The sequence below is a fragment of the Corvus brachyrhynchos genome, unplaced genomic scaffold, assembly GCF_000691975.1.
Source record: "Corvus brachyrhynchos isolate BGI_N302 unplaced genomic scaffold, ASM69197v1 scaffold5, whole genome shotgun sequence".
Taxonomy (NCBI): Eukaryota; Metazoa; Chordata; class Aves; order Passeriformes; family Corvidae; genus Corvus; species Corvus brachyrhynchos.
Window position 1 is genome coordinate 6,627,072 of NW_008238321.1, and position 14,699 is coordinate 6,641,770.

At 55.3% G+C, this 14,699-nt stretch overlaps 1 protein-coding gene across 1 annotated transcript in view; it reads right to left on the reverse strand.

Annotated features, from left to right (window-relative positions):
* Positions 1–14,699, reverse strand: part of RAI1 (retinoic acid induced 1) — a 60,702-nt gene that overhangs the window by 12,439 nt on the left and 33,564 nt on the right. The window contains exon 3 of the mRNA XM_017734282.1: positions 4,367–5,040. The gene's annotated coding sequence lies outside the window, so the exon portion shown is untranslated. The remainder of the gene's footprint in view (positions 1–4,366; positions 5,041–14,699) is intronic.

Here is a 14,699-nt window from a genome sequence, read left to right on the forward strand (position 1 = left end):
TCCCCTCCAGCCCAAACCGCCCTCCCGGGGGGTGGAACCTGCCCAGGGAATTCCCATCGCAATGGGGTGCATCCCCATCCCCAGATCAGTGTCCCATTTGGGGGCCACAGTCCTTCACTGCTGCTCCCCTCCTAGCTCTGCTCCTCCCCAGTGAGGAATTTTTCTTGGGAAAAAATCCACCGCCTGCGAACCGCACTCATGACTCAACGTTTCTGCTGGCCCCGGTTCCTCTGTCGCTTGCCAGGGGAAGCCCGTGGCCGCCCCAACCTCATCCCCTCACATGGAAATCCGGCTCAGCCGCCAGCTCCAGCCTCTCTCCCCTTGGTTTTTCCTCCTTTATTTTGGAAAGGGGGGGTTGGATCCTTGATGTCAGGGATGGGAGGCTTGCAGAGGGTTGGGCTGGGGAGAGTGATGAGAGGTTCTGGGAGTCAGAGCAAGCTGCTGTGTCTTTTTCTTGGTGGTGGAAAATGTCAGTCGGTAAGGAAGGATTTGGAAAGGAAGGGAGGAAGAAAAAGGGGAATAAAAGGAAGAAAAAAGGGAAAAAGAAGAAAAAGGGGAGAGAGGGGGGAAAAAAAGGAAAAATAAGAAAAGGAAAATAGGAAAAAGAAAAAAGAAAAAGAAAAAGAAAAAGAAAAAGAAAAAGAAAAAGAAAAAGAAAAAGAAAAAGAAAAAGAAAAAGAAAAAAAAAGAAAAAGAAAAAAGAAAAATAAAAAGGAAGAAAGAAAAAGAAAAAAGGAGAAAGAAAAAAGGTATAAAAAGAAAAAAGAGAAAAAGAAAAAAAAAGGGAAAAAGATGGGGGGGGCGGGGGGGAAGGCTGGAGGCTCACAGCAAAACAGATGCTCAGCCTGAGCCTTCCTGGGCAAATTCCCTCTCTGGGATGAACTGTGTTCCACTCCGGAGCAAAATTCATGGCCGGATGTACCATGGAGTGAGGCTCCACATGATCGCACTCCCAGCCAGCGGTTGGACATCAACCTTGGGGCTCTGAGGGGAGAGGAAAACCAGCCCTGCAGGAGGCTGGAAACACAGCCAAGGTTAGGAGGGATCCAGAGCAATTCCATTCTCCAAACCCAAATCCTGGTGTAGACCTGCCTGGAGCTGTCAGTACAACGGCGCCAGGGCACCGATGGGCACAGCTGTGGCCGTGGGGTTGTTGTCACCACCATGGTGACCTTCAGCCACCCCTCCAGCCTCACCCCAAGTGAGCAGCATGGGGCCAGCACGGTGCTGGTGCAAAGCAACAGCCTGGCCAGTTCCCCACACGCTCACGTTTTTCTTCTTTACTCATTTTCTGCCTGACAGGTTTGGATCCTTCTTCCTTCCTCCCTTCCTTCCTCCCTCCTCTCCTGCTCTCAGCCTGACTCACTTCAATTCCAATAATAATTAACCATTCCAATCATTACTGTGACCGCTAATATTGACCCTCCCTCCTCCCACATCCTGTTTGTCCCCTGCCTCAGTTTCCCTAGAAGCAGGACAGAAGCTCCATCCCTGCAAGGAAAGGCAGGGAGCAGATGCCATGCCTTTGGCACCCTCCTCCGGGATGCTGATGCCCCAAGGGGTTCATGCTTCTTGCAACAAAAATAAAAGCAAATAAAAGCTCTCCCAAGTATGGGAGAGGGAATGGATCTGGAGTCCTGGATCTGGTCTGCATCTTGTGATGGTTGCTCATGGATGCGGTCGGATGCATAAGGCTGCACTCACTGGGGAATGTGACAGGGATGGCTCGTGGTCCCCTGGCACCTGCTGACCCTTCAGCCCAGCAAACCAACACCAAACCTGGTAGCAGGACCTGGCACTCACCCAGCAGCTTGGAGCTGGAAAATCCACTGGGTTGAAACCAGGACCACTCTCTAGCTGTGCCTCAGTTTCCCCACTGTAGGGTGGTACGGGTTTGTGTTGTCCACAGTGTTGAGGCTGGGAAGTGCCAGCCCAGGAGCATGGGAATGGAGCAGGCTCATGTCCCAGCCCTAGGATCCTGGACCTCCTCCCCAGTGCATCTCTCCATCCCCAACAGAACTGGAGACCCCAAAGATTGGCAGGTGGCCATCACCCCCAGGACATTCCCAGCTCTTCTGAATGTGCCACTGGGTCCAGCCGCTCTGGCTCATCCCTGGTCACAGCCAGCTTCTCTACTGGGAAAACTTCCGGCAAGTTCACGCTGCAACATCAAAAACCAGGAGGCCTCAGCTGCTGTGGGATGGCTGCTGACAGCAAAGGACAGACCCTGGCACCATCCCATGCCTCCTCCCCACCTCAAGCTCTGGGAGGAGATGGGGCTTTGTCCCAGTGTCCCCACCATGTCGGGTACATGGGGACATTTACACCTTTGTTTTAGATGAGCGCTATTCAATTATCACTGGTGATCCCAGAGACATCCCCAGTCCCAGCCCCATTGAGACCCCCTCACCAGGATCCATTGTTACGGGGGTCATTACCCTGTCCCCCTTTTGCCTTCCTGTGGCAACTCCTGCCTTCACTTTTTGGGCAGCCAATCTCATGATCCAGCAACCACCAGCTCCCCACTGCCATCGCAGCCAAACCCCTCAGATACAGGCACCCCACAGCTGCCACGTTTCAGCATCTGCCCACAGACAGGTCCATCCACCGGAGCCAAACCCGGCTGTGCTGCTGCCGGGCTCTGCCCTAAGCCATCCCCTGCCGGCAGCAGACAGCTCGGTAATGAAGCGTAATGCTCTGACACTCCCCTGAGTGACAGTGGCCAGCACCAGCTGTGTCCCCATGGCTCAGCAAGGCCTCCTGTGCCTGCCAGGGAGGGGATGAGCATCCCCCTGCCACAAGCGGGGCTGGGGGCTGTGGAGTGGTCACCTGCTAGGGGGATGCTGAGCAAAAATCCCTTGGGGAAAAGGAAAAATAAGAATAAAAGGGGTTGAAAGAAATAAATCAAGTAAAAAAAAATATAAAAGAAAAGAAGGCTGAAAATAATAAATCGAGGTTTGATGCTGTGTGGTAAATTATTTTGGTATTATATATTCCCCAGCTTCAAATCCTGAAGACAAATACTGGGGCAGGTGAAGTGGGAAGCAGATTTCCAAAGGCCTTCTCCCGGCTCCCGGTTATTGACTCTGTCAATCATGGCAGGCGCCGTCCCCACCTTTGGCACCCCGCAAAATCGGTTCCTTTTGTGCCTGCTGAAAAACTGGGGAGGGGGAAGAGGAGGGGAGAGGAATTTGGGGCAGGGAACTTCCAAAAGAGATGATTAAGGAGTTAATCTGCCTGAAATAGATAAGGAGCTTAGAGCTGCTGGTATTTGACTGTCCAAGTTTGGATTCAGCGTGCCTTAAACACTGGCTGGAATGTACTTAGATATGACCAAAGTACATGTCCCCCCGAGGAATTACCAGGTTGCCAATTAGATTTGCTTCCCAGATTCACTCAGACCTTCACAAGCTTCTTCAGAGCAGGAAAATTGCTGCCTGTCCCTGGGGAGACAGCAGAGCAGCCGCTGCTGCCTGGCCCCGCAGCCAGCACAGCACGGCATGGCACGACACGAGATCCCAGTGGGCAGCCACAGGATTTGCAGGAATGTGGCACAGCCAGGATGACGGCAAGGCAAGGATTCCTGTGCCAGGGTATGGGGGCACCAGGCATGGCCTGGTGCATGCTGCTGGGGGAATTTGGGTGCTTTAGGGTACTTGGGGTGCTGGTGTGAGCCTTGCCATGGTCATGGTGCCGGTGCACTGGTGGGGCTCTCAGCAGAGCAGGCTCAGCATTCCATGGGGTTGCAGAGCCACGGCTCTCCCTACCTCCAACCAGGCTCACAGTGCTGCCATGCAGGCAAATCCAACCTAAAACACCCCAGCTCAACCTCCAGGCTGGGGACACAACACAGAACAGAGCCACGATGGCACACGGGGAACGCAAACAACCACTGAAACGTGAACAAACCCCAGTGGTGAACACCTGGCTCCTGGTCCCTGTGGGCACCTGGGACACCATAAACTCACCACAACCCAATGCTCAGAGCAGTGAGACGCCCTGCCCATGCCAGGGTGAAGGTTACCACTCAGGGGCCACAACAACATCCAGCACCGGGACAAAGCAGAGGTAGAAAGGCAAACACCAACCCCTGCAAAAACCCTTCCCTATCCATTTATTTTAACCACTCCATTCCCATCCTTGTTATTTATGGTGCTTCATAACACAATGGTCAAAGTAACGAAGTTTGGGGGGGTTGCATGACCAACACAGAGGTAGGACCATGATGGGGGATCCCACCACCAGCTCCCACATGCAGGCACCAAGTTCCTTTCCAATCCTGGGCTGTATTCACTAAATCTGAGCTCGGTTTCTCTGCTGGCATCCCAATCCCATAGAAAGTGTTGGGAGTGGCAGGCAGTCTCACCAGGCTGGTGTCAGCATCGCTGGAACAGCAGCAGCGCCGTGATGGAAAGTTGCTGGAACATCAGCTTTGGATGCTGAGTCCTGGTAACAGTTGCTATGTGAAACATTCAGAGGTGGAATTTACTGTCACAGTTAATAATAGATGAAGGTTTTAGAATTTTTGATGCTTTACATTTTAAGCTGTTTGATTTATAATGTTTCAGAAAAGGGTGGGGGGAGGCAGGAGCTGAACAGCAGCATGAGGTAAACAAAGCAAGTGGGGAGGTGGGCAAAGGGCTTCATTCATCCATCCATCCATCCATCCATCCATCCATCCATCCATCCATCCATCCATCCCTCTGCCCACTTCAGGGATGCACTGAGACCCTCATGGCCAACAGTGGGATGGGGTCTCCCCACCAACCACCAACACCAGTAAGCACCCTGGTGGAAAACCACGGCACAATTGGGACGCAGCCCCTCAATTGCACATCACACTTCATTTTGGGGTTTTTTTCTGCCTTCAGTTGCTGCATCTCTCCTCCCTGTTTTCATTCCGTCGGGTTGCTGGGTTATTTACTTGCTGGCGCTCCTCTCTCCTCTCCCCTCTTGCAGGTGTATTTCAAGTAGCTCCGTAAATAGCAGTGCGTGGCGTGCCTGCGGCGGAGCGCGCGGGTCCTGCTGATTAGGAACACGCTGCCAAAAAAAAGAAGGGTCTCACTTCCCTGCCGAGCTGCCACCCTGTTTCCACAAAGAGGTGCCAATGTCCCGGCATATGGGGATGCTCCAGCTGGATCCCGAGGGGCTGGTGCGTGCTGTGTCCACTCCTTTCTGGAAAGGAGCAGTGAGCACAGGTGCTGTGTGAAGAACCTTGGTGTCTCACGGTGTCCTTTGGGCAAAGCCCTGTGATGGGTTCAGCTCTGGTACATTCTTCCTGCTTCTCCCAAACACTGGAGCATCCCAATATTCCAAATGTGTGTGTGGAGCATCCCAACACCTCAGATGTGTGGTCAGGAGGATTTAATCCCAGCTCAGTAAGGCTTCAGGTCATGACATGAGGAGCAGAGGAGGAGTCCACACTTCCTCCACCAGTGCTGGGCATGCAGTGACATCTTGACAAAATTGGGGGGTGGGATGGAATAGAGGGGATTCCCCTCTGCTCCTCCAAACCAAGAGAGGTGACACAGTGCAGAGAGGAGATACTTTGCAATGCTGTTGGGAAGATGTGGCGACTGGAGCTGGGATGCTGGAGCCTCCAACACCTGGAGACATTCCAGCCCTAACCAGGTCCACGGCTCCTGCCAAAACTCTGGGTGCACACAGGGGCTCCCAAACCCGAGGAGGTGGCTGAGGTGCATCCCCCACCACCAGCACTCTCCAGCCCCTCTGGAGCTCCTGTTTCCCCCAGAATTGAGGATTCCCAGGGGTCCCAGGCTGAGCTGCCCCATGATGTCTCAATCAGGGCTGTGCATCGCCCCATTTACATACGCACATCCCGGCTGGAGCCGAGTATAATTTCCTTATAAAGTGGCTTTGACACATGGGGTAGCTCGCCTTAATGAGGAGGGTTATTCCACAAAGATCTGTTACTAATGGGCTTGGGGCAGGCAGCGCCCGTGCACACAGACTCCTGCTGCCAAACCCAGCACCACACCGCACCCGGATCTCCCCACGGACACAGCATCCCCACCAGAATTACCCCCATGGCTGAGCCAGTGCTGGCAACCCCTGCCTTGGTGGGATCTCATCCTGATCCCAGTAAGATCTGTGCCTTTGCCAGCTGCCTCTCTGCTTTGCATCAAAACCCACTTGGAGGTCCAGAAAGGCAACCATGAGGCACACCTTGGTATGGAAACCACTCAACCCTTCCCAAAAACCAGCTCCAAGGAGGGAGATCGAAGTCAGCACAGCACTGGAGTCCCCCAGTACGCACAAGGTCCCTGAAACATCAAACCATCCATGTCCCTGTCCGTGCGGGCACCCTCTCTACAAAGGCACCGCTCCTGCCTGGCACCAGCTCTGCCAGTGACCAGCCCGTCATTACCAGAACGGCCTAATTAAAAAAACATATTAAAACCCGTGACTCCCCCAAGACCAAGCCCCTCCCTGCAGAGCCCCGACAAATTCAATGCACAGCTTCATCCCCGCCACTCCCCCGGGCTCCCCGGGGACCCCCGTTAGCGGCGGGTGCCTCGTTAGCCGGCGGCGTGCCGGAGATTGGCTGCAACTCGTTCGCGGCGTCGAGCAGCTCTGCCCCAGACACCTTCTCCTGCGACCGGAGGCGCGCTACGTCCCAGGGCACTGTCACAATATATTAAGACGCGGCGCTAAAAATAAGCAACGGCAAAAATAAGCAGGAAAATCGTGGTCCCTGCCTGCCCCTGCCGGCCTCGCACTGGCGGAGCTCCCGCTGCCACACGCGAGCTGGGGAAGCATGTCAGGAACGAGAGGTTTTTGCTGGGTTTTATTAAAGCGACGTGTTTTCCCCTTCCCTCCGCCCCCAATCTCCAGCCGCTCCGAGGAGCGAGCCCCGCGGTGACACACAGGATTTGGTGACAAATCATCCCGGGGGTGGGCGGTTTCTCTGCATGCTGGTGGTTCCGGGCATGGCCACGGCTGGTGTGAGGCCCTGCCTGGCCCTCCGGGGCTGGAGCGGATCCTTGTCCGCCCCACGCAGCCCAGGATGGGGCTCTGCTCCCCGAAGGGGGACACCCCAGGAGCCACGGGCACTGCTCCGTGTGCCCAGCCATGGGGTGCCAATCAAAGGATGGGTGGGTTTTGGCCAGCCCCGTGTTAGACACAACAGCCAGGCTGGCTCCCTGTGGAGCCTCCATTCCCACAGCTCCCCAACATCTGCAAACACCCCATTCTCCTCGCTCGCTGCAAGCCAGACACATCAGTGCCGGCGTGGCACAGCCCACGGGATGGGAGCTGGGAGAATCCTCTACCCGGGAATGCGTCTTGGAGCACCTGGGGAGAGGGCAAGAGGCTGCCCGCACTCCTCCCGCTACCTGCACCCCGTGGAGTACCATCCTCCACGCCTGAATCCTTGGGGCTGTCGGAGGCACCAACAGGGACACAGCCCCTGCTTGTCTCCATGAGATGAAAGGGCAGCTCCAGGCGCGGGGACGGCTCCGTGCCTCCAGCCGAAGGCGTGCGGCCGCCCTGCTGCCTCGGCTGCGGCTGGAACGAATGCGTGCACATACCTCTGCCCCGGCACGGGTGTTTGCTCTTCTCTTCCGCGGCTGTGATTGATTAAAGGATCAGGGACATCTGAGAATGGAGGCAGCAGCGGCAGCAGCAGAAGCAGCTCCCTTTGGACTTGGAGAGCTTCCTTGCCTGCTGCTTGCTGCTGCCGTTGCCTGTCAGGCAGCTTTTAATCAAGGTTTGCTTATATCTGCAAAGGCCTTTCCCAGAGGGATGAAGGGAGGAAAAGAGGGGGGGAGAGTATATTAACATGCCAGCCACCCTCCCTCTCCCTCTCCTTTGTTTATGGAGAGGGTCAGTGCTTGGAAACGGCTGGCAGGGACCGGGAAAGGCGCTTCAGGGGTGCCGGGGGTGCTGGATTGTGGTGCAGCTCTTGGCATGTCCAGGTCTCGTGGCATAGCCAGGGGTAGGGAGGGTATCACACTTGGCTGGGATGTGCTCAATAACAGCACCAGTGTGTGGAGGGAGCAGGACCTGGGGACCAGGGCTTGGTGGCTTCTTCTGGGTGGCCTTGGATGCCTGGAATGTCCCCACAGGCATGCCAGGGAGGGGACCAACCTGCATACCCCCAAATCAGAGTCTCAGCCCAGAGAGACCAACACCAACCATATGCTGAGACCAGCACTGTCCGTACACCAAGACCACTCAGGCGGAGGAAGCCCAGGCCCCTCCATCCCACCCCTGGCTTCATGGAAGGTCAGGGTCCCATCCTCATCCTACAGCCCACTGGGACTGCAGCCAGGATGGCCACATCACACCACCTCTTCTCCCTTCTGCAGGGTGGGCTCTGGCAGTGAAACCACGGCTGGGAAGGACCAACACCGGCCCCACACCTGCCCCAGGGCTGGGTTTGCCCCATGGCACTGGGATTTCAGCACGGCACAGGCTTGGGAGCACGCCGGCATCAGCCACCACTCCACCATCACCCACCACAGCCACGCACACCCGTACGAGCAGTGTGGGAGGATGGGTGACCCCCAGCCCTGTGTCCCCTCATCAAGCACTGTCTCTGCCTCCGCTGCCATTCCCGCACATCACTTTGGCTCTCCACGTTATCTTATTGCTTGGCTAATGACCTGCTAAAAGTATTATGTGAAAAACCACGCTCTTAGCCAGCCATTAGACTGGTTAGGACCAGCGGGTTATGCTTTATTGCTTTAATAGCTGAGTTTATGAAAGGTCGTCTCATAACTGATAACATGCATAATTTTTGTAACTTAATTAATGCTGCTAATATACTGGAGTCTCCATCAGCTGCTGGTGCAACTGATGCGCAGTTTGCATCCCGAGCGGGGCTGGGAAGAGTATCCTGGGCCAGGCTCTGCTCGCTGTCCTTGCCAAACAGCACCCAAAATGGGAACACAGTTCAAATCCACACCAAAACCCCACCGTGCCACTTTTCCACTTTGGAGCGTCCCGTTCAGAAATGCTCCAGCAGAGACAGGGATTGCTGTGAGTGGGCAGAGGGAAATGGGAACAGATCCAGTTCCCAACCCCACAAGCCTGAAGAGAAGGGATTTCTTTGCTTCCATTCTGCTCAGCCCATGGAGAAGCCAAGGGCAGATGTGGGACCCGCAGTCAGGGAGAGTTTTACCTGTGGAAGAACCAAAAACCTCTGGGGGATGGGAGTTGCTCCAGCAATCGCATACATCTCTGACTGAAGTTACAACTGAGCAAAGGAGTTTTGCCTTGATTGGGGATTTGTGTCTGTGTCCCAAGAGGGTTCCCCTGGGAACCCTCGGACAGACCCTGCTCCTCTGATGATGCTAAGGGCAGCCAGGCTGGCATGGGGCAGGATCCTGCTGGAACTGCTGCCTTTCTTCCCGGCACCGGGTTTTAAGGACAACCTCCCTGACAACAATTTTGACAGCATTTTTTCAGAATTTCTTTTAAGAACACCCTCCTGTGAGGGTGGCGAGGCCCTGGCACAGGTTTCCAGAGAAGCTGAGAATGCCCCCTCCCTGGAAGTGTCCAAGGCCAGGTTGAATGGGGCTTGGAGCAACCTGGGATAGTGGAAGGTGTCCCTGCCCATGACAGGGGGTGGAAGTGGATGGACTTTAAGTCCCTTCCAATCCAAACCATTCTACGATTCTGTGACAAGTACACATTTTTCTCATTAAAAGGGAAAAAATATAAAAGCAAACAACTTCTCTGCACTGCCCAAGCGCACACCTCGGGGGCTGAGCGTCCATGGGGGAAGCTGGGAATCAGAGGCATTTCCCAGGCAGCAAAAACAGGCCCTTCCCTTGCAAAGAAAAAAAAAAAGAAGAAAAAAAAAAAATCATGTAAATAGGAGCCCAGGTGCATGCGGTGTGTGAGTCCCTGATATGCTGCCACCAGCAAATCTGGTGAGCTGTGAATCCCCGGCACCGCGCATCCAACGCTGCAAATCCGAGCTGCTCCAGTCGCCTGCTTAGTTTTGCAAATTCTTTCCTGCTGGCTGAGAAAAGCCAATATGTCTGCTGCTCCCGCTCCAGCGCAATAATTGTTCAGCGCTGGTTATCATCCTGCCAGAAAGGCACGAGCTACCGCTGGGGCACTCTGCTTGCTGTAAATGCAGCGAGATGATTTCCTAGCAAATGCAAGTTTTCCAAGGAAGTGGGTGGAATCTGCTTGTCTCTGATTAGACAGCTTGGGTTTTTGTTTTCCTGGTGCTTTAGAGAGAGAGAGAGAGAAAAAAAAAAAAAAAAAAAAAAAAGGCATAAAATATGTGGCTTTGCATCCCCTCTGCCCTGAATTGCAGGCTTGCATGCATCCAGGCGATGGTCCCCTTGGGACAGGCAGCTTTGCCCACACTCTGAGCAATGATCCCGTGGAATGAGGCTATGATCTTTCATCAATCATTGCTGAGCGCTTCTCCCTCCCGCGCCTGCTCCCCAGGCTGTGCCCGCTGCGAGCGCACAGCCCCACAGCTCTGCTTCCCCTTCGGGCCTCCAAAAATCAAGGGGTGCAGGCTTGGCCCCCCAAGTGCCTGGGGGGTCAGGACTCTGCTTGGGGACAAGGGGCACAGGACAGCCCCTCTTTCACCCTCCCAGGTCAGCACAATGCTTGGGAGGGATGCAGGATGCCAGACACGGCTTGCAGGACCACAGGGTGAATCCCAAATTCTGGCGCTGCAACCAGACTAACCAGGATGCTGCGAGGGAGGTGGGATCAGGACGAGCCCTGAGGCTGTGGAGAGACAGGTCTGCCTCCCCGCCCTTGCCAGGGGAGGAAAAATGACTTGAAATTAAGATTTCCTGATGTTTGGGGGCTTGGAGACCTTGACACCCCCTGCGTCCATCTGGCTCTTCCCCTCTTGTGGCAGCTCGCTCCTGCGCTCCTGTCTATCCGTGAATACCAATTATGGTTTAGGAGAATGTATATCTGAGATGTGCAAATACAAAAGGCAGGAAATAAAAGTCATCTCTTACTGAAGAGGAGAGGTAACCATGACTACCTGGGACCTCATTTAAAACTGTGCCGGCCGCAGGCTAAAAGGCAACGCTTCCTATTGTTACACACGTTTACGGAAAGCTTTGAAAACCCATTTTCCCCCCCAAAACCAGCTGGGAAGTAAGAATGAAAACGAGAATTGGAGGTGGGGGGGGAGGATATAGAAGATATTTATTGGTGTTTGTGGGCTGGTTTTGCATCCCACCTGCATGAAAACAGCCGGCAAGCTGAAACTTCAAATGAGCAACTCGGAAGGAGACGGAGCGCCAGCGGCTGCGGCATCGAGGTTCTGGTGCCACGTGGCAGCCGGCCGGGAGCCCGCGCGGCACGGGCAGAGCTGCGGCTCCAGCGCTCGGAGGGGGATGCACCCCTGTAGGAAAGTGGGGTGTGAGTAAACCTGTAAGGGCTCTCCATGCTGCAGACACCGCCAGGATGTGCTCGGGGTTTGCGGGGAGCTGGGAGGAGATGGTGGCTCTTGGTGCCGGCCCCAGCTGGCACCCAGACATGCTTTGCACACTGTCACAGGCTGTGGTTGGTTGGATTTTGGAAGTGCCCTGGGCTTGCTGAAATCACACGTGTGGTAGCTGCTGTTTGCATGCCAGATCCTGCAGCCTGCAGGAGGGATACCCATGATGGCGGGGGATAACTGGGAATCGCCAGCTGCCCAGCTGAACGTTTTCACCAGTCAGATCTGTAGGGCCAGCGCGGAGCCGGGGGACACCAGCAAAGACACCCCATTGCTCCAACACGTGTGTAACCACAACCTGTCCCAGTCACATCAAAGACCAGGAAAGCTGTCTGCCAGCCACCAGCCTCGCCAGGACTTCACACCACTCTCAAGCTCATGGTTATAAGGCCAATGACCGGGCAATTAAACTGATTTTTGGTTCAAAGGCCGTCCCACCTGGCACACACAGACAACAGGAACCACCTCAAAACCAGATGCTGCTTTCTCAGGGATCTGTGCTGGGCACCAAGAGGGATAACTGTGGATGCAGACAAATGTGGTGGTCACCTCCACCCTCGTCATTCCTGGGCACCTGCCACAAGCTCCCACTGGCAAAGCTCTCCCCTGCCCACTGCCGGCACAGCCATGGCCCTCAGGCCCCCCTGCCAGCACTCTGGACCCACACCTGGGACCACACAACGGGGCTGCAGGCAGGAGCCCCAGCCAGGAATTATGGTCTGTACAAAAGACAATGACAGTGAATCTTGTTACTGGCTTTTCAGCAAACGTAATTCCTTTTTATTAGAAAATTAAAGGGTATGAAAAGCTTTCCAAGGCTGAAGAGCTGAAATGTGCTTTCATAAAATATGCGGCGTCTGATAAAACGGATTTGCTTGTCTGCCTGCCCCAGCCCCCTCCCCCTCCTGGCTTTTATTCCTACTGGCAAGGTGATACCTTTTGCCAAAACACCAATCCCGATGTGGCCAGCGGAGACTCTTGGGGACCAGCGCTGCTCCCCAGCATCCCAGTCATTCCACCCTGAGGCAGCCTGCACCTGTTTGAGGTTGGGTTTGGGTTGGATTTTTTAGCTAAATGAAACTCTGAGGGACAGTTTTTTCCCTCCAGGGCTGCAGGTGAAGTCTGACAACAACCCAAACCATCACCCCAAATGCAGCCGTGAGGATGCAGCAGTTGCCAGCAGCAGAAGGTGAAGCCAGGCAATGGCAGACAGAAAGGAATGGATTCCCCCAGACATCACACAAACAGCAACTATTAAAATCTTCCTGGGAAGTTCCCTCCTGAGGAGAAAGTCATGTGCCCTCCTGTGCCCCAGCACTGAGCTGCGTGCGAGAGGTGCTGAGGGCCGGCGAGTTGCCAGCATCAGGCAGCGGGCAGCCAAGGTAACGCGAGGAATCTCGATTTCTTCCCTTTAATCGTTCCCTCTCTCTGTCTCTTTCATCTTTCTGCTGGTCCAAGTCAACCTCCCATGTTCGTGAGGGTAAAGATTCTTGCTCTCTCCCACTTGGCACTGTGGGGCTGGCACAGGCCAGGGACCACAGCACCCCGGAGCGATGCTGGCAGATGGTGCTGCCTCTTCCATCTTTTGTGGGCAGAACGCCCCTTGCCAGCCCTCCACAAGGACCACAGCCTTAGGGTTCACCTCGACCCTCCAGGTTTTTTATGTCCATTTCATTACCAGGTCAGTTTTGCCTCTGCAAGTCCCATGGAATGCATGGCAATGGGATGCATCCATGCCCACACAGAGATCCCCACAGGGACGGTACACAGGGACCTTGCTGTGGCCACTGTGGGCACAGGGCTGGCACCCCCTGATGGTTTGTCACCCTTGGCATGGCAGAAATAGGGGGAAGTGAAACAACATCCCCTGGGTACCATCAGGGAGCTGACGCCTCAGCTGGGAGAGGACGTGGCAGCCCTGGCCACTGTCCCCAAATGACTCCAGCCCTGGCGATGTGACACAGGAGCAGGAGGCAAGGAGACAGCAACACCAGTGGCATACACCCACTGCAGCGTGCAGGACAAGCCACTGGACATGGGGTCATTGGGCTGGTAGGGACAAGGACAGGCGGCAGATTCAGCCGTGTCCCTGCCACCATGCTGGGCACCAGCACTGCTGCCATGGGGAGACACAACTCCAGCAGCAACACTGTGTCCCCACATGCCCCCTCAGTTCTCTTGCAAGCAAATGTGCCATGACCCAGCTACAGCATCTCCTTCCCACCCCATCAGCCGTGGGTTCCCCGTGCCACTGTGGGCTCCCGGTGCCACTGGCAGTGCTGTGCGAGTGCTGCCCGGCTGGCTATTACCACAGGAAGAGCTGTAACACTACAGCAAACCTCCCTGCTCAGCCCTGCTACAAATCAGGGTCAGGCGGCAGCGCTGTTAGACAGAGCCTGCCAGTACGTGCTCCTGCTCCTAATGTCCTCCCGCCGCACGCTTAATGGGGACGCGCAGGAGAGTGATGCGACGAGGCAGAGGCTCGGCCCCGCTGCCCATCCGGGGGTTCCTGCCCTCAGAGCCGGCTCCCTGTCACCAGTGGAGCTGAGGGTTAACACCAGGGAGGCACGGCCAGGGATGTTTTCTTCCCTGGAGCTGCTCTGGCTTTACCTTTAACATCTGCAAATGTGGTTAAAAGTTTGCCGAGCCTATTTTTAGAGCCTCTCACCACATGCGATTTCTCCATCGTGAGACAGGAAACGCTGATGAGGTTGTTCGCCACGGAGCTGCTTTCTCCTCCCTGGATGGCCTCTGAGCTCCTCTGGCCTGTGTGGTGCTGCCACGCCACTGGTGTCCCTGGTCCCCACCTCCCAGGGTGTCCCATGGTGGCAGCTATGGCAACCCAAGAGCTGAGGGTGACAAACTGCTGGAGGGTGCCGGCCCTGCACCTGCCAGCATGGTGGTCACACCAAGGTCACCATCCATGGTCCCTAGGCAGTGGCGGAACGGATGTGTCCCGATGCTGTTCAGCCCCAGGGACTTGGAGGCAAAACTGCTCCCAGCAATGGAAATACAAAACCTTGAGGGTGAAACCAGGCCCCAGCATTGTGGACCTTGTCCACCATCTTGCTCCATGCCTCAGTTTCCCCAAAGGAACAATATTTTTCTTGGCTCCCCACCCTGGAGAAGCGCTAAGGGCTTGGGCAGCTGCTGCACCTCCTTGACCATGGGATGCATCAGCACTGGGCACAGGGGCTGCCAGTAAACAGACCTTGGCAGGGGGGTCCACTACCAACCCTCACACCCA